Source organism: Bombus pyrosoma, linkage group LG13, assembly GCF_014825855.1.
Source record: "Bombus pyrosoma isolate SC7728 linkage group LG13, ASM1482585v1, whole genome shotgun sequence".
Lineage (NCBI taxonomy): Eukaryota > Metazoa > Arthropoda > Insecta > Hymenoptera > Apidae > Bombus > Bombus pyrosoma.
This window is the reverse complement of record NC_057782.1, coordinates 8,736,013-8,759,738: the sequence shown is the minus strand read 5'-3', so window position 1 is coordinate 8,759,738 and position 23,726 is coordinate 8,736,013. Positions and strand designations below refer to the sequence as shown.

The 23,726-nt window shown below is 50.8% G+C and overlaps 2 protein-coding genes across 4 annotated transcripts in view; one reads left to right on the top strand and one right to left on the bottom strand.

The window, feature by feature from the left end:
• LOC122574497 (protein tiptop) overlaps positions 1–21,552 on the bottom strand; it is a gene marked incomplete in the record, with an annotated part of 90,597 nt that extends 69,045 nt beyond the window's left edge. The window contains 2 exon segments of the mRNA XM_043742168.1: positions 19,571–20,295; positions 20,744–21,552.
• The window catches only part of LOC122574498 (zinc finger protein 600), a 73,351-nt gene that overhangs the window by 9,963 nt on the left and 39,662 nt on the right, over positions 1–23,726 (top strand). For 2 of the 3 annotated variants that reach the window (XM_043742172.1, XM_043742170.1), the window contains exon 1: positions 21,978–22,111. The exons of the other annotated variant lie outside the window; for it this stretch is intronic. The gene's annotated coding sequence lies outside the window, so the exon portion shown is untranslated. Of the gene's footprint in view, positions 1–21,977; positions 22,112–23,726 lie in introns of those variants that run through there. 3 annotated transcript variants of the gene reach the window in all.

The following is a 23,726-nucleotide window of genomic DNA, read 5'->3' as shown; positions in this document are numbered from 1 at the left end:
GATACGTTTTTCAACCATTGTATCTGCCGCGTTATAACTTCCACTGCATTATTTTTGTTTATTCAAGGTAACGAAACGATATGTTCGCGCATCTGCGATACTTATCGTCACACGCGTATGTACGAAGTCTCGTACATCGTTATAGAAAGCCAGGAGCATCTTTTTTCCTCGCGTTCTACGCGTACCTCGTTATACGGGTCCTCTTATATAGGTTACGTTTGTCTTTTAGAACGATAGAGTAAAACAAAGTCCCGAAGGGAATTGGGCAACTTTCCCGAAAGATGGTAGGTCTCGACGATCACAGGACTCCGTTTCCCTTTTCGTGATCGCTCACCGTTAGAGTCCGCGAATTCGAGTAGATGCGACTCTTACGTATGATATTACGTTCTATTAGGGTGGATGTAACTACCGAATGAAACGCGACAGCGTATGATAAAAGCGAAGGGTTGTCCTGTACAACGAGGGCCAAGCTATTCGAACGGCGATGAAATTGCCATTTTTGGACCTTTCCCCGTTCTACCGGTCTCTCACTCGTCAAATCTTGTAGAACTCGCGAAACCCGTGTCACTTCCGTCTTTCGTTTTATACATTCTTTTTAATTACTTCATTATTTCATCTTATTATGTAATTATTTCAATTATCTTGTATATATCGATATACCGCGAACCATCGTAGAAATATTTTTAGCCGTTGAGGAAGGCACAGTTCTTTTCTCGGAGAAGCAAGAGAACGATCGAGTTTCCGGAAAAGCGAAAACATTCGGTTCCTCAATTCGATACGTTCGAGTCCTTTGTCGAACGAAATATTCGTCTTATTATACGATCACAAAGACTTAAAGCCGGCTGACTCGATATAATTTAATTCGATTTAATCGAATCGAGTGCCTAATAAGTTGTTTCGACGCCCACTCGGAGAACATCTCGAACCAACGAACAATACGATTACCCGCTTCTCAATTATCTCGTTGTTTCTTTGTTTTCGTTAGCGGAAGGTGCGTGCTCAGCGGTGACGAAAAATCGTGCGCGTTTGCTTCGCATTGGTTGGCTCTTGTTAGGGAAGAATCGGTGGCCTCGGAAGATTTCGTAATCGCGAGAACGAAGGGACGAAGGGGCAAACGAAAGAACGTAAAGGAAGAGGGGAGAGATGCGAAGGAGACGGTTTTACGTTCTTTCGGGAGCGTCGGATAGGGTGGTCGGGAGGGGTGGTTCCTACCGAAGGAAAATTTCGACTATAAATAGCAGTGTATTCTAAACGAGGTACAGAGAGCGCATTGGATCTAAATTATGAATTTCATCAGCGGCAGTCTGCCGTTTCATTCCGCGTTTTAGCCTCCCACTCGGTCTCTCCCTACCCTACCAAAACACTCTTCTCACCCCTTCGCACTGGCGCGCGTTCCCTTTTCGCCGTCCTCTTTCCCACCGTATCCCCTCGGTACTTTCGTGTCTCTTCTTGGTCGTCCGCGTTCGCTTTAGCCTTCGCGAGGTTTCCACGGATAGCCGCGCTCGTCCCTCGACACCCTCCTCCGCACCCCCGAGCGACCCATTTTACCGGTAGCGCGAGAGATGAAAAGTTCTGGCGAAGACATAAAAATGCGGCGCTGCATTTCCCTTTTAAAATAACGCCCTTTGCTCCTTTTTCAGTTTATTATTATCAAGTTGTGCAGGCGGTACGCGTTCGCCGTGGCCTTTCACCGTCTCGCTCTCGCGCCGCCGACTTTCCTTCTACCCCGGGACACTCGGGGCCGACCGTATCTTTGCCCATAACGCGCCAACCTCGCACCCTGCGAGCCAGTTTTCCCTCCCAGTGTCTCGTCTCGCAACCGCTCGCGCAACTCTATTCGTAACTTCGCGTTTCGGAACTCGCCGTTATGAGAACGAACGTCCGATGTTTAGCGGAGTACGCGGCCACCGTACGCGTGCTTCTTCGACTTTTCACCACGAAAACGGTCGATCCGCGTTGTACCTGGATCGCTGTTCCGTTGTACGGACGCTGGTTCCGCGCGATCGTCGCGCGATCGATCACGCGCCTGCGCAGCTATTCACCGATTAGCGGAGGAAAATAAAAGTAGAAGGGGACAAAGGACGAATTTGGTTTCGTCAGCGTGGCGACCTTGAACACGATGACGAGCCCGTGACGCGAGAAAGCGCGCTCGGTTCGGTACCTCGGCTCTGCTCCGCGCGGCTAGCCTATTTATAGGCGGCCCGGCAAAAACACGAACGATGACGGCGGGGCGCGAAGTGCCTTCTCCGAACCGCACGACTGAGTGACTGGAGAATCGGAGTCGGTGAAAGAGGAGGAAGAAGGAAGAACGAAAGAAGGGGCGAAGAACGGGGCAAAGAAGAACGAGGTGCTGGTAGCAAGATGATGCGAGAAGCGCAAACCTCGAGGAGACGAGTGGCGGAAGACGGGACGAGACAAGATGAGACGAGACAGCAGGAGAAGAGAGACGGGGCGAAAGAGGGAGCGAGTCTGATCGGGAGCAACGTATGCGAAAGGAGGAGAGAACCGTCGATCAAACGTCGCGAACGTCCGAAGCGTCTGTCTGGAACGAAGACGTCTCCATCAGCCGTCAGATCGAGCCACACGTTCCTCGCTCCCCTCATTTTTATTACAGCATCAGGGCCGTACCTACTCCGACAAGCTCGTCGCGGTCCGACACAGGCCAACGACGTTCGTCTCCCGGAACGAAGCTGTCGATTCACGAGTCGCGCGCCTTTTTTAAACGAGACTCGTCATCGTCGCGCTGTGCGAAAAGTTTTGCAGGTATCGCGAGAACAGAAACGATACATCACGGCTGGGATAATTCATGCGTTCGTTGGATATTTATAAAGATACGTATATACATAGACGCGTAGTAGAACCTCTTTTATTCGGACTTGATTTAGACGAACAGGCAGATGTTCGTACGTCCGAAGCGGACCACGACTCAGCGTAACATCGATTGTACGAACGTGTATTTTTATTACGATCAACCGGTCGTTTATATCGTCGCGATCTTGGACGATAATCGTTGCTGCTGGTTCGTAGGCAAGTCGAAAGACCGGAGTTGGTTGGTTCTATAGGGAGGTCCGGGACGCGTTTAGCGAGATTTGGCGAGAATCGGCGAGAGTTGGCGAGAGTTGGCGAGCAAGCGAACCGATAAAACGAGGAGATACGTGGCTGATACGGGAGCGACACGGTTCGTCCCAAAGTGTTGCGGCTAGTTGCGACGCGGTTCAACGTATGATTATCCGTTCCCCTGGGGACCGAGTCGACGGAAGAGAAACTACGCGGAGATGATGGTGCGCGCGAGGGGGATCGGAGGAAGAGGAGAAAAGAGAGAAGAAGAGAGTGAGTGAGAGAGAGAGAGAGAGAGAGAGAGAGAAACGTGGTAGAAGCAGGAGGTGTAGGATGCAGGGACGGTTATTAGTTGCCACGCCGTTGTCGTTTTATCTTCGTGCCCAATTAGCAAATATCATTCCGTAATGCAACGTGACGGGGCCTCCTCTGAAAAGAGTGCAGCTGCATCGGCATTAAAAAAAGGGTAGAAGAAAGCGACGCTCGAGGGTTGCGGGTAGAGACAGAAGCGGGGGAAAGGGAGCGTAAAAGAGGAAACGACAAAGATAGCGGGTTCGTTCGAGTTTTTTATTGACATTTTAAAAGGTGGCCGAATAATACCAGCCGACATACGTAATAATTATTGCCTTGCTCACTCGCCTCGCTACCGATCGGTAGGTAATAGGTGGAACGATTCTCGCGACCGAAGAACCACGAGAAAACGGCATCGATCCACGATTTTAAGCCATCCAACGGACTTGCCCTGCCCCTTCCGGAACTTTACACCGAACGTCTCTCCACGCTTGTCCGCATTATAAATTGTATAAGTAACGGTCGATTAATTACCAACACCGATGCGCCGAAACTCGTCCAAGATTCGATCGTTACGCGAGTCCCTCGGACGTCCCACGCGTTCTCTCCGAGAGATCGTTTCGTCGTTTCTCCTCGTCCCTTGCACGACCGTCCTCTTTCGATTCGAATCGCCGTTTAAAATCATCCTTGACGAAACTCGAGGAGCGCCGACCGACTAAGCGAAACAGCGAACGTGGAAAGGGAGAAAAATGGAGGAAAGCGAGCATTCGTTCGGTGGGCCAAATGAAACCGGCAGCGTGACTTAGAAGTCGTAACAGATCGATGACGATGACATCGGGCAGACGAGGAAGGCGAACGAGAGGCAAGGATATGGCCGAAGAAACGACTGGTTGGCAGTGCACGGTGGTCAGTCAGGTCGATGTCAGCCCGCTAATTGGCAGCCGTGTCGCATAAAGGTAGCTCGAAGCCGGTTTGTGTAGCTGGCTGCTCGTCGCGTAATTCGTAAGCGGTTCTTGCCCCTTCTTTCGTGGATACGCTCCCACCCAAGCCTATCCTCCCTTCGTTCACCTTTCCCTCCTCCTTCGTTTCGCTTCGTCTCGTCTCGGGCTACTTGCCATCTACCCAAATATCTCTCTGACCGTTCGAAATGCGCTCGCGCTTTCGTTCTACACCACTGCGTCCCGACGCACCCCGTACCCGTCCCTCTTGCGAACACCTTTCGGCTCTGCTTCCCTTTATGCGTTTACGCGTCGCGCGTGGGCGAGTTAAACGGAATGGACAGCCTGACAGAAAGAGCGTCGACGGCAATAGGAGACCGAGTGAGTGACTACGAGAGAGAAAGAGAAAGAGAAAGAGACAGAGACAAAGAGACAGAGAGAGAGAGAGGGTGAGAAGGGATAAGGGGAGGTAGAGAACCGCGAGGGAGAAAAGGTGGCAGTGCACCGAGCGAACCGCGTATCCTCTGTGTTACATACCTACACCTACATACTCGAGCTCGATCACCGTTAACTCTTGTAGAACAACGAAACACTCTGGGTGGTCCTGGACGTGGCACTTGGCGTGTATTAGTGGCTCGGTATCGAATCCAGCGAAAGAAACGGTTCGCGTTCTCTAAAGCGAAAGTCGAGCTAAACCAACGCCAGTATATAGAAACTGGAAACATCTGTCGTCATCGTCGATGTATCTTTATCGTTGTCGTTTTCCTTGTCACCACGGCCGTCCTCGTGATCGCCGTCGGTGGTGAGCGAGACGAGCTGCGGAGAATAGCGGAGGGAAACTGGGAGAGTAGTAGGTGGAGGCGGCGGCTGCTATCTGCACCGCGGCTGACACCTGACGGATAGCCTGGCGTCGGCAACGCGGGATATTAATTTGGTAATTTATGAGGCCCGATTAGGCAGCGCTATCTGTCGAGCTAATGCGCGAACCGTTGGCAGGTCATCGCCAAAGGGCCTGTGCTTCGAGCCGCTAGAGGCCCTTCCACCGCAGGGATGTTTCGAATCCCGACTTCCGTTTCTCCGTAACATTTCCAATCTTTCGAACCAGTTGCGGCGACGTTCAGTTATTCCAGCCGACTCTTGCGTCTCGCCTACCTTTCATCATCGAACGTTCCATCGATTTCTCTGGCGCGTCGTGACGAAAGAGGTGCGAACGGAAAACGCAACAACTGCCGCGAGTATATCTGCCGGTATATCCGTCCGCAGGATGCGAGCGGGGATAGGGGAAATGGAGAGATCGTTGCGAAGCTATAAAGCGGGTCTAGCATCGACCCCGATCGAGGTAGCAGAGCCGCGTTACTTCTGACACGTGATAGATGGACGTACAATGGAAGAACACGCGTGCCTGCGTGCGAGTTACCAGCTCGTAGCGTGTGGGTATCAACGTAGGTGGATGAGGATGAATGGCTCTCGTCAAACGGAAGGGACCGCCCGTCGTTTCGCGCCGTAATACGCGGCCGCGTAAGAAGCACAGTAGGTCGGCTTATCGATGACCGGACGGCTACTTACCCACGAGAGAACAAGCCACTTACTGGGTTCAAAGTCTCGCGAGTTGTTTGTCACTCGACCCTTGACAGCGTCTCGGCCACAGACTTCAAGGTTACTTTCTGCGAGAAATTTCATTCGCCCCGTACTTTTTTCGCCAACGACGGTAAACGCTTCGATCGATACGACGTTTCTTTCGCGATGCTTCGTCTCTTCTACGGGTATACGCGTCAGAGGTATATGCGTCGTTGAACGAGGCGAAACATCAGCGATAGGAAGGACGCGCGAACGCTAATTACGAAATAACGATTGACGCGTGTCGTAAACTCGACGAAGAGGCCGATTTCCTGGCGCAACGCACCAGCTTGCATTACCGACCAGAAAACCGACATCCTCGTCTTAAGCACTATAGTTATCCTCGACAAATTACGTGCTCGCTTCAACCTGGCGTCGCCCCGTCGTTATCGCGTCATCTTGGCAATTTATCGATAGCCGCGAGCCAACCGGCGGATCAAAGAACGCAGAACGGGAACGCGTTGCGTGTCGCGCAACGGGCCGCGAATTTTCCATAGGAAAATCCTACGGATAAAGAGAATAATCTGTAGACGATCGACGATAAAACGGAGTGGAACGATCGCGCTCGACTCTGATTGAAAATTAGTGCTCGCGTGCCAACGAAGCGACGCTCGATTCGATTTTGCGACCGATCCTTTAAACGGATCGCGTCGGTGGCGCTGGAAAAATCAGAAAGTTCCGCGTTCGAACGGGAAAGACAATAATCGTGTGTAAACGAAAAATAGAAAAACGAGAAAAAAAGGAGAGAAAACAACGGTGAAAAAAAGGAGAAAACGCGGAAAAAAAAAAGGAAAATACTTTCAGCAGAGTGGTAGCGCGAACAATGGTAGCCACAAATCAACGGGATTATGCCACTATTTCACGCATGGCTATGGCCGGCTCGCATGATAAATCAAGCTGTCGTTGGGCCACAATAAACAATAACATTTGGACGGCCGGCTGGCGGGACGGCTGGTACGACTCTTCTTCACTTAACTCGGTCATTCGCTCGCTCCAGCGCACGCTCCGATCGCACGTGTTATTTCCTCGGCCTCGACGCTCCCGAACATACACCGGTTCTCGATAATAAATCGCTTCGGGAGGACATCGACGAGCGCGTGGGCATCTCGCCGGGCCCTGTCGTTCAACTTCTCGCTGCTCTTTCTTTTTCCCCATGCGCGATAACCACGTTATTAAATCTGTTCCGATAAAGAGATCCTGAACTCGACCAATTTCACCCATTACCGATTTCCTTGCCGTTCGAACGAAACGAGAAGCGTCCGAAAGTTCCTCTCTCTCGGCGTGAAACTCTTCTGAAAAGCGTTTTCGATGGCACAGCAAGGCTGTACACGGTGGTATCTACCTGTGTTATTCTGTACGGATAGAAACGTCGAATCGAAGAATTTGTTCGTCCGAGTATCTACATCAAGCTCGCGGACCGGTCGTATATGGCGATCGACCGAGTGGTAGACCGTACCGACCGACTAATTATAGCCTCCTATTTATTTTATTTACGCGTATGCGCGCGAGCGCACTTCTACTCTCGCACACGCACACCGGGAACGGCGCAGCCATAAATCAAAATTCCATTTCAACGTTCTAACGAAGGATCAAATAAAACACTTTAATTGACGTTTTTACGGCGGCCGGCAGCCCAAGTCGAACTGCTGCCTACCCGCTCGACGGCTGACCCCGCTCTGGCTCCTTCTTTCCCTCTCGAGAACGCGCGGAAGAACGTGTCGGTGCGGCGACGTTGCACGAAGATACGCCGGTTTGTCGCGCACCACGAGTCTTTCTCGTTTTTCACCGATTTTTCTTCCCTTCTTCGGTTCTTCGTCCCTTACATAAATTTCCCATTCTCCTCGCACCGCGAACACCTATCTTTCCTATTCTTTCGTTCGTTCGGACACAGACGAGCAACGCAAAATTGTTTTACACTTAACGTATAGAACGGATGATTGGCTCGGGCTGTTTCAAATTCGACAGCCAACGAACGAACGAAGAAAACGAATAGAGAGGTTTGCCCGGAACGGGGGAAAAGAACAAGGAGAAGCCGAGAAGAGAAGGGAAATGTAAGACGAAGGAGGGGCAAGGATCGGTGATTATAGCGTCGCGGTTATTGTTAAGGGTGCGTCTAGCCGCGTTACTTCCCGCTCACAGTGATTATCGGTAATTTCACGGTTTTCGGAAGAACCAGCGTAAATATAGAGAATCCCCTCTGGCCACTTTAATATCGTTGCCCACCGATCAATAATAATAACGGAATACGCGGTTCTTGTCCCGGCCTCGATATACCCGATGTATTATAGTAATTTTGTACCATGATTTCTGTTCCTTGTCCAGCGCGTCTTGCACCGCTGCCCGCTTCGTACGTAACGAAAAATACGGTAAAATTTTCGTGGTATCGGAGGAATCGCGCAACTCGCACCGATATTTTTATTTATTTCTCTCATCCCAATTTAATTCTCCTGGTTTCGCCGACCGGAGACATCCGGATGGTAAAAAAGGAGTGTTAAGAGGCAAAGAACCGTCGTCGGTAGAAAGATCGCGTTAGATCGAAAACGCGAATCGAATAATTTGAAGGGAATCGTGGCGCCAAACGGACGGGTTTCACTTTGACGAGTACCCAACGAAGCCTGGAGGAATTTGCCAGGCAAACTCGAGACGAAACGAGTGACGAGAGGCCAAATGAAAAAGACCTCTTCCCTTCGACGCGGAGATAATGATACTCCACCTTCCACCCCTTTAGATATAAACACACACCCTCGTAGGTCCCTGCCTATCGTTCCTCCGCGTTGCTCTTCCTCTTTTGTCAGTTTTTTTTCGCCTCTCTCTCTCTCCCTCTCTCTCTCCCTCTCTCTCTCTCTCTCTCTTCCGTACCCTGTTTGATGCTCGATTCTAGTTGTTTTGCGGTTTACGACGGTTCGCGTTACAACTGATTATTAGCCGCCCTTCCTACCCTCTGCCCCCTTTCTTCCGTCTTCCTCCCTTTCCTTTCTCTTTTCTCTCCCCCTCCCCACCTCTGCCCTGTCCATTATTATACGCGGCCATATACGGCCATTATGCCCAGGCCCCGATATACAACACAATCCGCCGTAATGCCGGCCATAAAATTAAATTAGGGTTATAACACGATTTTTCACAAAGGTTCTGTGGGCCGCGTCGAGAGAGCCGCGCCGCGCCACGTTTTCAACCGTTGTCGATCTCTTCTTGAACGTCTTCTCCTGGCAACTACCTGCCTCGATCGAAGGTTGATACCTGCCGATACAACCTGATCGGTCGATCACGTCGTTCGTGTTCGAAATCCACTTTCCAGCAAAGAGTAGAAACGTCGAAATATTACCCATCGTAATTCAAAGTGTGTCCTTTAGAGCGTAACGCGAAGCGTAGAAGAATTTAGAATAAGAAAATAATTATCTGGTCGTAGTCATAATTTGTTGCGTTTCTAGCATCGGACGAAAAAATTCCTGACCAAGGTTTCACGTTCGATTCAACTTTACTTTCACCGTTTCACGGAATAAATAATTTCCCATAATTGCGTTAAGATGAGAAATTAAAGGTATTAATCGACGATTCGTCACTCGTTTCCCTCGTCCTTACACGATAGAAGGATTAGACGGTCTTTAAAAATCTTCAAAATCCTTCGAAACCGGATCGATCGATCACTACGATTTCTCGATGACGCTTTGCAACTCGGTTGCAACGCATCGACTTGCAAGCGAAGAATCGAATCGACCGACGATTAAACGTTTGAAAATTTTTTCAAAACTGTCCAACACGATTCTAAACGGACCTGTTCGTTAGCATAGTTTGCTGATTTTGTTGATTTCAAGGTTGGAAGGTTTCCAAGCATCGATGGTCTGCTTAAATTCATAAATAATAATTTGCAGACTGTCCGAAAGTCCGAACAGTTAGAGACGTTTATCTTCCGTCTCGTGCGCATTACGGATTCATAAGATGCAACGGTTTGCGATCGCGGGTCAACAGTGATCGTCGATGTATCGGTGTATCGATGAATCTATATACGAAATGCCGCGTATTAAGGTCAATCGGTAGAAATATCCGTCGCGGGACGAATCAGCGAGGAATCGAAAGCAGAATCGAACCGTTCGCCTGACATTCGGCGGAACTTTGCACGTTCGCGATTAACCGCCTCTACGTACGTAGTGAACGATCCGCAACGCGTACGGGAAAAAACCACGAAGAGCGCTATCCTTGGACGGTCGTCTAACGACAGGCTGCAAACGACCGGACGCACGACCGAACGAAACTAATTAATAACTCGAGCACCGTGCACAGGGATGATAGAATCGTTTCCAAGAACATTCGTGTTGTCTACCCCTTATGAAGAATTCAACGAACTCATGGATAGACGAGCGACCCTGGAGCTTCGAATAGAGAGATAGATAGATAAAGAGGGCGAGATAATAGACCTGTGGGAGAAGCGAGAAGGAAAGAGGCGAGTGGAAGGTGGTTTTTGGACGGAGAGAGACGTAGAGAAAAGGAGGGAGCGAGAGAGGCAAAGTTTCGGGAAGGAGAAGCCCGCGAAGAGAATTCGAGAGGCCACAAATCACAGAGCGCTGGTGTGAGGCGTTGGAAGTAGGGTTCGTCGGAAGGTGGAAGAGGGCCGGAGAGGTTGGAGGCAGCGATAACAGGGGGGTGGACGGGTGGACGGTTGGACGGGTGGTCGGGCGGTCGGGTAACGGGGTAGGGTGGCGTAACCGGGTTGGGAACGGGGGCGAAGTAAGAGGTGGAGGCAGAAGCAACGGCAGAGGCAGAGTCAGAGTCAGAGGCAGAGGCAGAGGCAGAGGCAGAGGCAGAGGCAGAGGCATAGGTAGAGGCAGAGGAGGAGTGGCAGGCTACAGACGCGGGGCGCGACATGCTTTATGACGTCTGTTCATCACATCGCCCCAGTCTCATAAATTAGAAATCACCCCTTAGATAGCTGGCACCCATCTACGATGGCGTCAGTGCCGTATCGTGGGAGGCAGGGATCGCCTCCGACTCGTCCGACCCGCAAGAAGGCGGAGGAGCGAGACGGAGAACCGTAGAGAGGGAGGCAGAGAGCGGCCAGAGGGGCAGCACGGACGACGGCAATAATTTTCACCGTATGTCACCCCGGTGGAAGAAAAAAAACTGGCCATGGCTCCGGAGGATCGCGCAAACTGTTCTCGTTGACCCTATCCCGTTCTTTTCCACTCGCATTCTAAACGTACGTACGTAGCTAACTGGCTTTGACGCGTAAACGCGAACGAAAGACCCGTTTCGAAATCGTTGGAAAATCAACCGGCAGGCTGCGAGACAAACGAAGCAACGAAACTTTGGTCGATTAACGTGACGGGAAATCCGAACGACACGTCACGTCATCGACATCCGACGTTCGTCGTATCGATCGGTCGTCGGATCGCGGCAATCGACGCCGATTAAAATCGATGCGTAGCGAGCCGATTGATCAGCTTAGCCGTCTCCGGCGACCGTTTCTAGTTTCAACGTACACGCGCCCCTTCTAGTTTCTTTACCCTCGTTGCCGGACCGTTGCAACGCGCGTTACGTCCACCTTTTTCCCGGCGAAAAGAAGGACAAGTGCGGCACAAACTGTCACCCGTGCGAAATATCTTATCTTCTTTCCTCTGCTCGCTGCTATCTATTTCCCCCGCTTTGCTATTCATTTTTCCTTTCTTTCGTAGATACTACTTCTCTGCCTGGCTTATCCCATCTGCGCTTTTTCGTTTTCAGGATTCTCGCCGGTTGATCGTGAATCACCGGGTCGTCAAACTTTCGAGCAACGCGTGGCAACGTAGAAGATTCGTCGCGTTAAAGCTGAGCGATCGATGTCGTTCGGAGAGATCGAAAGGATCGCGCGCGGCAAAAATTCGTTTCGGGATTCTCGATATCGCGACGATTTAGCAAACGACGCGGACACGAACGGTGTTTCCAGGCGGAGTTGGGTGGAACCGGACGGGTGAAAACAAATCGGAATCTTCACGGTGCTAGCGGGCAGACGGATTCGTTGTCGAGAAAACTTTAATTGGTTCTCGAATCCGAACGATTAATTAATCTTCGATTGACTCTCGACTACTAATGATTCATTACGGAAGATCGTGGCCGATGCGGCAGAGAAGTACCCGACGCGAAGCAAGGAGGAAGAAGAAGAGACGGGTAATCATCGCGACTTTTAGCGTTCGCAAGCTTGGGAAGAAACCCGGCTCGATAACGAAAGCCCGAGCAAAGCGGCAGTTACGAGATATTTTTCCGAATATTTCCTATGCTTTGTAAGTGGAATTGGTCTCTGGATCTGAAACTCATTGGCGGGGAGGCAAGGTGGTTCATCGGTGGAAGGAAGGAAGGAAGGAATGACAGACGGGAAAAGCAGAGCGGTGACAGGACGATGGTGGCCGTCATACACGGTCGGTTCGTTCGACGCGAGAGAATACTTGCGAAAAGCGAGGGTCGAGATACGGTGTCGCGAAGGGGTAGAGGATGTGGTGCAGCGGTAGCAGCAGTAGCGCTAGTACCAGTGGCATGAGAAGGAGAAGGAGGTGATGGAGGAACCGAAGAAAGGGTAGGAGAAGGTGGAAGAGTTGGCATCGGTGGTAGTAGCGAGAAACGAGTGGCGATGGTAGTGGTTGACGAAGAGGACGGTGGCGTTCACCAATACCTAGAACCGTATCGTTTATGTGAACGATACAGAGGGGTGAGCGAGTTTGGAGTGCGGATTCGACGGTGAGGCGAGGCTGTCCATCTCGCGGCACGTCGCGGTAGAATGGAGTCGTGGAGTAGGTCGAGGGGTGGGTGGATGGTCGAAGGTGGAGGAGGCAAAGAGGAGGAGGTGGTAAAATGAGGGTGGTTGGAGGTGGGTGTTTGAATGGGGAGGGTGGTAGCTGTCGCTCGCCCGGGCAGCAGACGTCTTCTGACCCGGCCGGTGGCTCAACTCGACTCAACTAGACTCTGCTTGCTGGCAGGAGGCAGCAGCCGGAGAAGGAGGAGGAGAAGGTGGCGGAGGAGGAAGAGGTGCGGGGGTCAGGGGAAAAGGAAGGTTCGCGGAGGAGACGCGAGCAGGGATAGAGAGTAGGGTGGGTAGGTGATGGCGATGGTGAGGGGCGCGGATGGTAGGTGCATTGCTTTTCACAGGAGAAGGTGGAGGAAGTTGGGGTCGTAAGGGTGGCAAGCGTATCGATCCGGACGGAGCTTGGCTGACGGCTGACGAGGCCGTCACGCGAGACGAGTCGAGTCGAGACGAGACGAGACGAGACGAGACGAGACGAGACGAGACGAGACGAGACGAGACGAGACGATACGGCTGGACGGAACGAACGGACAGACGAACGGACGAACATACGGACGGACGAACGGAGAAGACCCCACTCCGATCTTCCCTTCTACCCCGGAGACTCGTGGAGAGTCACGGCGTCGGGGTGGATGAAGCGGCGAACAGTGGTAGTAGACTTGCCATAGAGAGAGAGAGAGAGAGAGAGAGAGAGAGAGAGAGAGAGAGAGAGGACGTAGGGAAGATCGCAACAAGCAGAAGACGAAGGACGGAGGACCGAGAGCCGAGAACCGAGGACCAAGGACCGAGGACCGAGGGGCCACGAGGGAAACTCGAGAGATACTGCTTACTTCCCCTTCGGGGCCTTCTCGTTGCGAAACAGTACCTAGATTGTACGTGCATGGCCGAATAGCTTGGCTACTGTACCGCGATACCACCGTACTTCCCTTCCTACCATCCTACTTTTCCCGCGTCTGTATATTCTTACACGTACAAGCGTGCCAGTGTGCGTGCATGGCTCCGTCGTCTCGTCTTTCGAACACGGTTATGCATGCGTGTGCGTTTACGAGTTTTGGCTCGGTATTCCGCGATCGCTATTTTCCAGCGGGATCTTTCCACTCTTCCAATCTTCCTTCGTAGACGTCTGAACAAATTCCTGTCTCGCGAGTAGAACTCTCGGTACTTGAACGTACTTTTACGACCACGATTATTCTTCTCGATGAGAGCCGCGTTTCGCGTAACATCGATCTCTCTATCGACGATCTCGATCGTATCGTTCGAACGGATTAAAAGCAAAACGAGATATACAAACGCGACGAGTACCAACGTCGACGAACGTGTTTGAACCGAATTTCAAGAGATATCCGAAAGAAATGGAAGACGCGTGTCGGTAAAATTTTACTCGACGGCGGCCAACCACGCACCGACTTTCGTTTCACAGGCCACTTTCTCTCCGCACCCTCGAGCCGACCACCCAGTTTCGCCCCTTTACCTAACCTACTCACCCCGATCTCGACGAGCGTGTTCGCGAGTTACTTTTCGCGCGTTACGATCGTCTCGAGCAACGCAACGCGACGATTTAGTTATCGGTGCGGGAAAGCGAGCACGGCACAGGTAGCCCGAGGGAGGCCGCAAAGGGAAAGAAAAGTCAGGGGCGGCAGGAGGAGCGTACGGTGTGTGCTCGAGAGGAACGAGCGGACAGGAGAAGGAGAAACGAGAGGTCAAACGCACTGCCGCCTCCGCCTGGTGGTTGGTTCGCGAGCATAGCCGCAAAGCGAACGTTGTCGCAAAGGCAAAACACTCTCGCCGCGTGCAAAGGCCAAACACCGAAAGTCACTTAAGCGTGCCGGCACGTTCGACGCCAAGCGCTGCAGCGGTAGTTCGTTTTCGAGTGGCACGCCGTGTCGTCGCTACGAGGACACGCCGTTGCGTTCTCCGTTGCCCGATCAACGCCCAAGTGGTAAAGAGAATCGGAAAAGGAATTCGTAAGAATACCGCTTCTACCAACACTCTGATACTTCAACGGCAACGTCCAACGACAATTTTCTCTATAATTTTCTCTCTCTCTCTCTCTCTCTCGTCTTCTCCTTTGCGTCGACGAGGCGAAAGAAATTAATAATTCGTCCGATTCTCGTCGTTGTTGAATGAACTGGAGTCGGCCTGTTGTTCCTCTTTGTAAGAATGACTGCAAGAGTATCGCGAATTTATTCGAGAGTATGAACCGGCGATATATAACTCACTCGGGTGTTTGTCAGGCAAACGGAGAGGAGCAACAAATCCCCTGGTAAACATAAAACAACGGTACTGCATCGAGTCGGTACGGATACGCTTTGATGTGCTTCCACCACCCGCGAGCGTCTCTACCAGCTCCTTTATGGCAGCCATCGGGCATCTGTCGTACCGCCGTCTTTTTCTCCGGCTAATTTATTAGCACCGCTTAGAGAATGGCGCGGAGAAAGATCCGGCTGCAGGCGCTAGTCCCGAGCAGCGACTCGTCGCTGCGTCTCTCGGTATAAATCGGGAGACGGATCAGTCGGATACAGCGACGCCGGTTTTACGAGCATCGAAAATAGGGTGAGAGGACGCGAAACCGGGCGCGCGCGTTCCCGTTCGAGCTTAACGCGATGAAAACTCTCTTCGCGTTAAATGATTCATTCCGAATGAGAATATCGACGATGGCTACGCTGTCGTCGACTCCAATCTCGCGTTAAGAGAACGCGATCGAACTTTTGCTCTTCTGTGGCTGGGTGACGCGCTACGACGATTATATTCGAATAAGTCAGCTGCTGTACGTTTTACGAAGACGAAATCGTAGGAAAACGTGACAAGTAGCGCGACTATTCTACGTTTCGTTGAGGCTAAATTTTCGCACTACGCCAAACTCTAAACGCGCGATTCCAAACGATATAGTGCGATACACGTACGTAGGTCGTACGTGGACCGCGCCCCTCCAAACGAATCGGTCGCTGCATCGAAACATCGCAAGGGATTAAACGACAGGCGTGCCTAATAAAAATATCTGTTTTCGCGAGAGGCAGGACTTTATTCGGCGAAGGAAACTGTCGTTCGTTCTGTTCGTTCGCTGTTCGCATATAGAAGTAAACACGCGCGTTGTTCGAGAAATATGTTTGCCGCGAAAAGCCGACAACGAAGCGAGAACGGTCAAGCTCTTTCGCGTGATCTCATTTGTCCAGATATATATCGTTTTTTGGGATATTTGCTCGTCGATGCGATATCGCGAGTGAATCACGATCGCCGGAAATAACGAAAGCAGATTAGAAAGCTGGTTTGCATACGCTGCACGCGGAAACCCCGAACTCCGGTCTTTCATGCATGGCTAATTCGTTAGGCATCGAGAACGATCGAGCATTTGGCGTCGATGTATCGACGACGCGTATCGGCCAATCTCTTGGAAACGAACCGACGTTCTCGGGCCGCGAACTTTCCCATCATCGATCCATACAGGCCAATTCCCATGCCTCTTCCGGATGTGTTTCGAAGGACGGACGATAAAGCGTCGGGGAGGGTTTTCCGTGTTTAGTCGCGCAACTTATGCGGGTGCCTGGTTTCCGCGTCGACCCAAGCCTGACACGAGCAAAGGACACAGCCATGCTTTTTCCACAGGGTTGAAGGATTTATGGCAACGGAGGAGTGAGGCTTGGAGGCCGAAAAATGCGTCGGCATTGTTTGAGGTGAAAGTTTTACGCAATAGGCGTCGTTCGCCACGGGTCACCAAGGGTTTCTCTACTACGATAGACAGGGAAATTTCTTCTTGTGAGAGGAAGCAGGTATATGGCAGAAGTGCGCAACGCACGCCCTTCCAGGACGTTAGAAACCATCGTAAATTTTTTTGCGCCACGTTTCGCAAACCTCCCGCAGGTATACGCTTCGTCTTCTTTTTGTTTGCCCGAGATTTTCGTCTTTAAAAGAAACAATCGACGACCTAGAAACACACAATTTTCGAACGTCAGCGATTCGCTCGATTTCCGTCTCTGCGTATGTCGAATGGAGAAAAAGAGACGGCTATTACCGAACGACAAACAGCCGTTTCTAAATATAATCGAAACGGGAGAAGTTTGGCTTTGAATACGCGTGGTCCGTCTGTCGTCGAATCGATCATTTTCATTCGGTTGCGCGGAATCTCGCGACGAGTCTCGTGGCGTTTCGGATGAAACCATATAGTACCGCGCTGGCTTTATAATTCCGGACCGCCGAAAATATCTGGTAGCGAAGACGGACGACGGCCGTTAGGATGCGCGTGCGCCAACTTAAAGCACTCTTCCTGCTTTATGAATGGAGCCGTGGATCACGGAGTCGCGGAGAAACGCACGGGAACGCTGGCCAACTCGATCGTGTCCTCTGAAGCTATTCGAGCGACGCTTTATAATTAGCGCGCCGCTATCGAGCCTTCTCTTCTCCGAAGATTCGTTCGATCCCCTCTCCCACCCATCGACGACGTTACTCGTCGTCGGACGAATATTAAGAAGGTCACGACGTTATCGGCGATTCTCAGGGTGAACGATCGCGTGGCGAGCAACTACGCTTTCGGCTTTAAAACGCATCGTCGCTTCTTTTCCTGCCGTTCGCACGATGTAACGCGACTCGATCGAAAGCGCCGCTCCAGATCGAATTACCCACGAGTTTACTTTTTCGGACATTAAGAAGAGAAGATGCCTTGAAACTGCACCTGTTGCGCCAGCTACGAATTTTCTGATAAATAGCCAACGCGTTAGACTAACGCGATCTTGAATCACCCGTCGTTCCTCCAGTCGAAAAGAGCGCCAATAAATAATGCGAGCTTTCCACAACCGATTACTTTAAACGATCCGCTTATCGTTCGATCGAAGCTTACGCGAGCGCAGAAATTTGACTACGAGTCTGCTTGCCAATCTCCATTCCCTTCCCGGTTTCGACTTTTCCACTTTTTACGACGATCGTCCACGTAACCCATCGTTTCGTCCGGCTATAATTTTACCAAAAATGTTGCCCGCGCGACAGCAACGACATCCAACGGCAATCTTTTCGTAATAATATACTGCTAATTAACTTCCTCGGAGTAGCGATCGTACGCTCGATGGCCGACTCGATAGACGAGAGATCGATTCCTACGGATCGGCGTATTTCTCGGCTCCTTTCACCGGGACATCGTAAATTAAACGGAGAAATTAGCTCGAGCTACGACGCCGCACGACTCGAATGCCACAGTATATTTTGTCGTTTCTTAATCTATTCGCGCCTACTTTCGCTGACGGCTTCATCGTACTCCGTGTGCTTCCTTCATATTTGCCTTTTCCTTCGTATTTTCGTATTTGTTTACGCAGCTGTTAGAAAAAAGATAGACAGAGAGAAAGAGAGAGAGAGAGAGAGAGAGAAGAAAAGAGAAAAAATACGACAGGTCTCGTGTCTTTAGACTTTTATCCGCCGAAACTTATACCGAAGCGGGACGAAACAGCGAGAGAATGGAAATTCGACGACTAAGATTCATGGAATTTCGATGAACCGATGCGCGATGAACAGATCCGCGTACGTTGGACGAAGAAGAGACGCGGTGCGTGGCGGAGAATTCGGGGGGAAAAACGTCATCGAAAGGTGAATTCGCTCGGAAGCCCTGGCACCACGGAAGCTGGCGAAAAACTGTGGCGTTTACGGCGCCGAAACTCCGTAGACTGCCGTGGATTTATGTACGCGGCGTGTATCCGCGCGCGCGCACAACGAGATTTATCGGCGCTTGGCCGAGTTTCGGTAGGGCAAGTTGAGTGAATTGTAAATGTTTCCGGCAGAACTTCACCAAGATGGCGTCCTCCACCAGGGGCGAGTTTGTTTACGCCTCATGGCTCCCCACGTGGGAAAAGCAGCATGGCGCGCGTCGAGCATTCAAACCCACGAATCCACTAGCCGTTTGACGGCTGTTTTTCTACCAGCGCCCACGAAATTTCGTCGGCTCTGCTTTCATTTTATAGCGAGATTTTTTTTTTCTTCTCTTCTTCTTCTTTGTCACACGCACGCACACACTGTATCGTGTCTTTGTTTGTTTCAGAAAAACATTCTCAAACTTTATGAATTAATCGTCCGTTAGAATCTTGTCGTATATACGTACACCGTACATAAATGTCACGTAAAGAACGGTAATTTATAAAGGAGGATTATTACTTTGAGCGGTTTCGGTACTATTCGATGATCGTTTCGTAAAAGAAAATGAAGATTTGCAAGGGTATTACGCTCGCATGCCTGTTCGCTACACGCGAGATAATTTACGTTGTTTCCGTGCAAACGGATACGTTCGAAACTCCTTAGATACCGGAGGACGAGAGGGACGGATTTAACGTTATAATTTCAACGAACGGCATACTACGAGTCAAGATAAAATTTTCCTCCGACTTTATAGTCAGTTTAGATTAACCGATGCGTAAAGATGTTTAACGTATGCGTCGCGAACAACTCGATAAAATAATTTAGACGCGTCACGGGAATAAATAATACAGCGCGGTCGATTACGGAATCGAAGAAAACGAGGAACGTCTGGAATCGATGAAATTTATTTCTTCATTAGCGAGCTTTCCTGGTCGTGAGAAAAATGTCGTTTTACCCAGAGGACGAATACGCGCGTGAAATTACTCGGAAAACCGACTCGTAGTACTATAGAGCGACGTGCTTCCACGTGGTCTCGCGTACACCACGCAGGAAAATAACAACGAACGAACATCGAAACTGGACGTTTTCAAACTTTTCCTCGAGACAACGTGCCTTTTGCTTTCACGGAATTTTTCTCTCTTTTTCTTTTTTTTTTTTTTTTTCTTTACGAAACTATCGACACCCTAACGCTATCTACGTTGAGAATTTATTTTCTCAGCTGGTCAGAGTTCATCGTTTCGGCGCCCTTTCTCGCCGATAAGGATACGATACGAAGAAACATTTCACTTACATTTCATACGTTGCGGAGCGTGCTGTTTCCTTCGGGGCATCTGCGTCCTTCGGGGATGCTCGATTCTCTCTGTGGCCTCCAGGTCTTGGCTCGTTAAACGCAGTCGATCGGAACCCAAACATGTGACGGTCGTGTGTCGCGATCTCACTCGAAGATCCGGCGTAGATCTTCCGCGGGAAACTGTTCCAAGTTTCCCTTTTTCTATGCACTACAGTCACCCACACGCGCCTACGCAACGAGCACTACCTCATCGCGATTTCCATAGATCGTTTCGTTGTTGCGATCGATGCATCGACGATCGGTGTCATTCTCGTCCTCCGATTTGTTTCTTTCTCTTACGAGGAAACCGCACCTATATCGGTGCCCGTGTACACTACTACGTAACCACGAAGAACGCAACTATTATCGGCTAGATCGTATACGAGGAGAATATTTTCTAGTTTCGCTATTGTAGTTAGATTCACGGAATGTCGCGCACTGTTTACACTTGAACAGGCCAGAAAGTCGCCAAGTTTCCTGATCCATACGCTATCGACTCACTCTCGATCTGAATCTTGCGATCACCAAGGGTGATTATTATCGTGTGTACATCACTGCCGTATCGCAATCGAGGAAGATCGAGGCACGAGGCACGACTTTTTTGCAACTTGCGGTATACTTCACTGTTTGAAAATGCAGGAACGCTTGCTCGAACGAAGGTTACGAGAACGTCGGGTATGCCGCACCTACGGAAGATCCAAGGACAAACGTGAGAAACGTGGCGTCTTCTGGAAGTTGCGCGTCGCGAGGGAGACACCAAAACGATCGGAAAGCGATCGTTCGTTCCTCCGCGTGTATCATCGAGGAAGAAACGGCACGAAACGAACGTCGGCTCCGCACTATGAACGTGTTCACGCGTTATCGTCGACCGACTTCGTGTCACTGGCGGATACTCGCGGGTTCACTTTGCGCGTCTTTCGAAAAGTTGCAACGGCGACGATGAAAGAAGAAGATCGGGACGCGCGGATCTCGAAGACGGAGGAACGAGCCGTTGCTGCGCGAAATCCGATCCTCCGCTGGAGGATCTAGAATTTCGACGATCGCGCGATAACTTATCTATCGGGACGTGTGCCTCGCGACGACGCCTTGCATCCACTCGGGACGCGCGCACGACACTCCGCCGTACGTACTTACGTTCGTACGTACGGAGCTAGCGAAAGCTCGCTCGACAGAGGAAAATGGAAAAGAGCAAGAGAAACAAGGGGAGAAACCGATACGCGATCGCATCTGTGTGCGTGCTCGTTTCTGAGTGTGTATACCTCGGAGACCGATTGAAAGCGCAAGGGTGGAAAAGAGGAACAGAAAGAGAAGAGGATCGCGAAAAGTGCTGAGAAAGATAAAGATGAAGCGAGTGAAAGAGAGAGAGAGAGAGAGAAAGAGAGAGAGAGACGAAGAAGAAACGCGGATGGATATCGATGAAGAGAGAAACGAAGAAGGTAAAATAAAAAAAAAAGGAGGAGCGTGGGACAGAGCGAGAAAGAATGCAGGGGTAGAGGGCAAGAACGTGAGCAAGGTAAAGAGAAAAGAAGCGGAGGTGGAGGAGGAGGTGGAGGTGGAAGTGGTGGCTACCGTCGTTCGTGGATCGCGAAATCGAGCGGGCGGCGGTCCAGCGCTGACTGACTACGGACTGGCGTCGCGGCGGCAGCCCGCGTGGTGGGGGGCCCCAGGAGTAGTAGTCCTCTTTCCCTCTCGTCTCCTCCACTCGTTCTCGTTTCCTCGCTTGCCAGCTCTTCCTTGCTATGCTTTGCCTCTTGCCCTCTCTTCGCCGACTTCTTTTTTCACTTCTTCCACGCTGTATACTCGCGTTCGCGTCCGCGTTCACCTTACCGACCGATACGCGACTCGCGGAAAACCGAACGATTATCGAAAGTTACAGTCGAATCGAATAGTCGACGCGACGCCAGTGACAAAATGGAGACAAAAACGAGAGGTTCGCGCGGTGCAGGCGGAAAACGTACACACGGATAGACGGACGAAATCAGAGAGACGATTCTCCGCAACCGTCGGTTTTCTTCGGCTACTTGTCGATTCGACACCGCGGCAATAACGGCCAAGGGGCTGGTAGAGAGGTTAGCGGCGGCGCAATGACAACCACTCCACGTCGCTGGATGCACTCACTGCTTCAACGTGATCGCACATTGCCACAAACGCGTTTTCCTTTATCTCGCTATGCGACCACTATTTCGTTGAAAAAAAAAAGAGCAACGATTCGCGAATGACCGGAAAGGTGCGACGAAAGTTCGTCGATGGGCCCGAGGGACTGACGTTGCGCTCGCGCGCGTAAGAGATGGTCGAGAAAGGAGGCGGGGTCCCTAACCACCTCGGCCCCGCTCCAAACCGCGAGAGGGGAGAACCGCTCTGTACGAGTGACTTTTGTTTCCGCCGCTAGAGGCGCTGCCTCACGATGTAGCTTGCCATCGTACTACGGCGTCACGGAGCCACACCTACGAGTTTCTCGACAATTTCAACCCTTTCAGATCGCTGATCTTCACGCAGAGTTCGGTGAGTGCGTCGTAATAATTGCCTCTTATCAAAGTACCGTATATTTTATCGCGAATTCGTTTGCACTTTGCGATTAAATCGATATCGAGGAATCTTCGAAGCTAACCTCAAAAGTTGAACGAACGTCGTCGTTCTACTTCGTCGTATATTCCATCGTATTTCTAGAACTCATATAACGTGGATAAGAACGTTTGACAGATTGAAAAAAAAACGAAAGATAGACGCATTGAAACGCTAATAATAGTACATATAATGACAATAACTTTGAATACATATATGTAAAAACGATTCGTTTTCGATTTAACGTTGAAGCGATATTAATAACGTGACTCGATATCGATGCGTGTGTAACTGCAAACAAAATCGACGTATCGATATGAAATCGACTAACGTGCCCGAGGATTGCATTCTAACGACATCGAGACTTCCACGTAACGCAAACCTTTTGCCACCGTCTAACAGTAATAGTCCGTCTCAAATCTCTGACCGTTTTAACCCTTCCGATATACACAAATACATACCTAACGATTCTTCACAACAGAAAGTGCCACAGCTTGGAACACTTCTACCTCGCGAAGCGTACGGTTGGCACAGCGAATCGGTGTTTCGGAACTAGCCTATCCATTTTCCTATTCCGAATCTCGAAAAAGCGTAAACCTCTTTCCACGAAGGAACGAGAAAGGCGATCGTTTTACAAGTTCGGAGGCCAGGGTATCGCAGTTATGATCGTGTCTGTTTTTCGGGAAAGTCCTCGATTCCTCGAAAGGTTTCGATCCGTCACTGTAGTAAGGACGAACGTTACCCCCGTCCGGGAATATTTTACGATAATTCGGGGCGAAGATTTGAGTTGGAAAAGAATCGGAAGGAGGTCGAAGGATACGAGTTCGTCAGGCTATAGATAGTTGGTGAGCGGAGATCGTTTTGGCGGGCACCGGTGGCGGCGCTGCCAAGGTTGGCGGAGCCGAGGGGAAAAGAGCATTGGCGTACCAACTACCAGGTTGTGCCCGCCTACCAGGCGGAGCCCGCATGATCTATAGCGTCATAGAACACCCCTGCCGTTGTGGTAGGAACTCGATGGCGACGCCCACGGTGTGGAACGTGCGCGCTGCCCCCGCCGCCTCCGCCACCACCGCCGTCACCGCCGCCGCCGACGTCGCCGCCACCACCACTGCCGCCACCGGGATGTTTATGCTCCTGCCGCTGTGTCTCTATCTAGTCGCGGTCCTGGCGCTGCGCTGTTCTTCTTCTGCCGTTCCTGCTACCGATGCTGCCGTCGTAGCTGCCGTCGTTGCTGCCGTTGCCGCCACCGCCACCGTCACCACTGCCACTAACATTGTCGGTCGCCGTTGCCGTTGCCGTTGCCGTTCTCGTTCCCGTTGCCATCGTACCAGCTGTCCTCTTCCTATCTCCAATTTATTCCGACTCCTTCCACCTTGCGTTCATTACCGCTAAACATTCCTGTCAATTAAAACTGCACCCGATTTACTGCCAATTCAACGTTCGTCCTTCGTCGCACCTTTCTCCCTCTGCTTTTTACAAAACTGCGTATACCTTGTATTTTGCCTAAGAGCCTGTTTCTTCTACTTTTTTTTTTTTTTTTTTTTTTTTTTTTTTT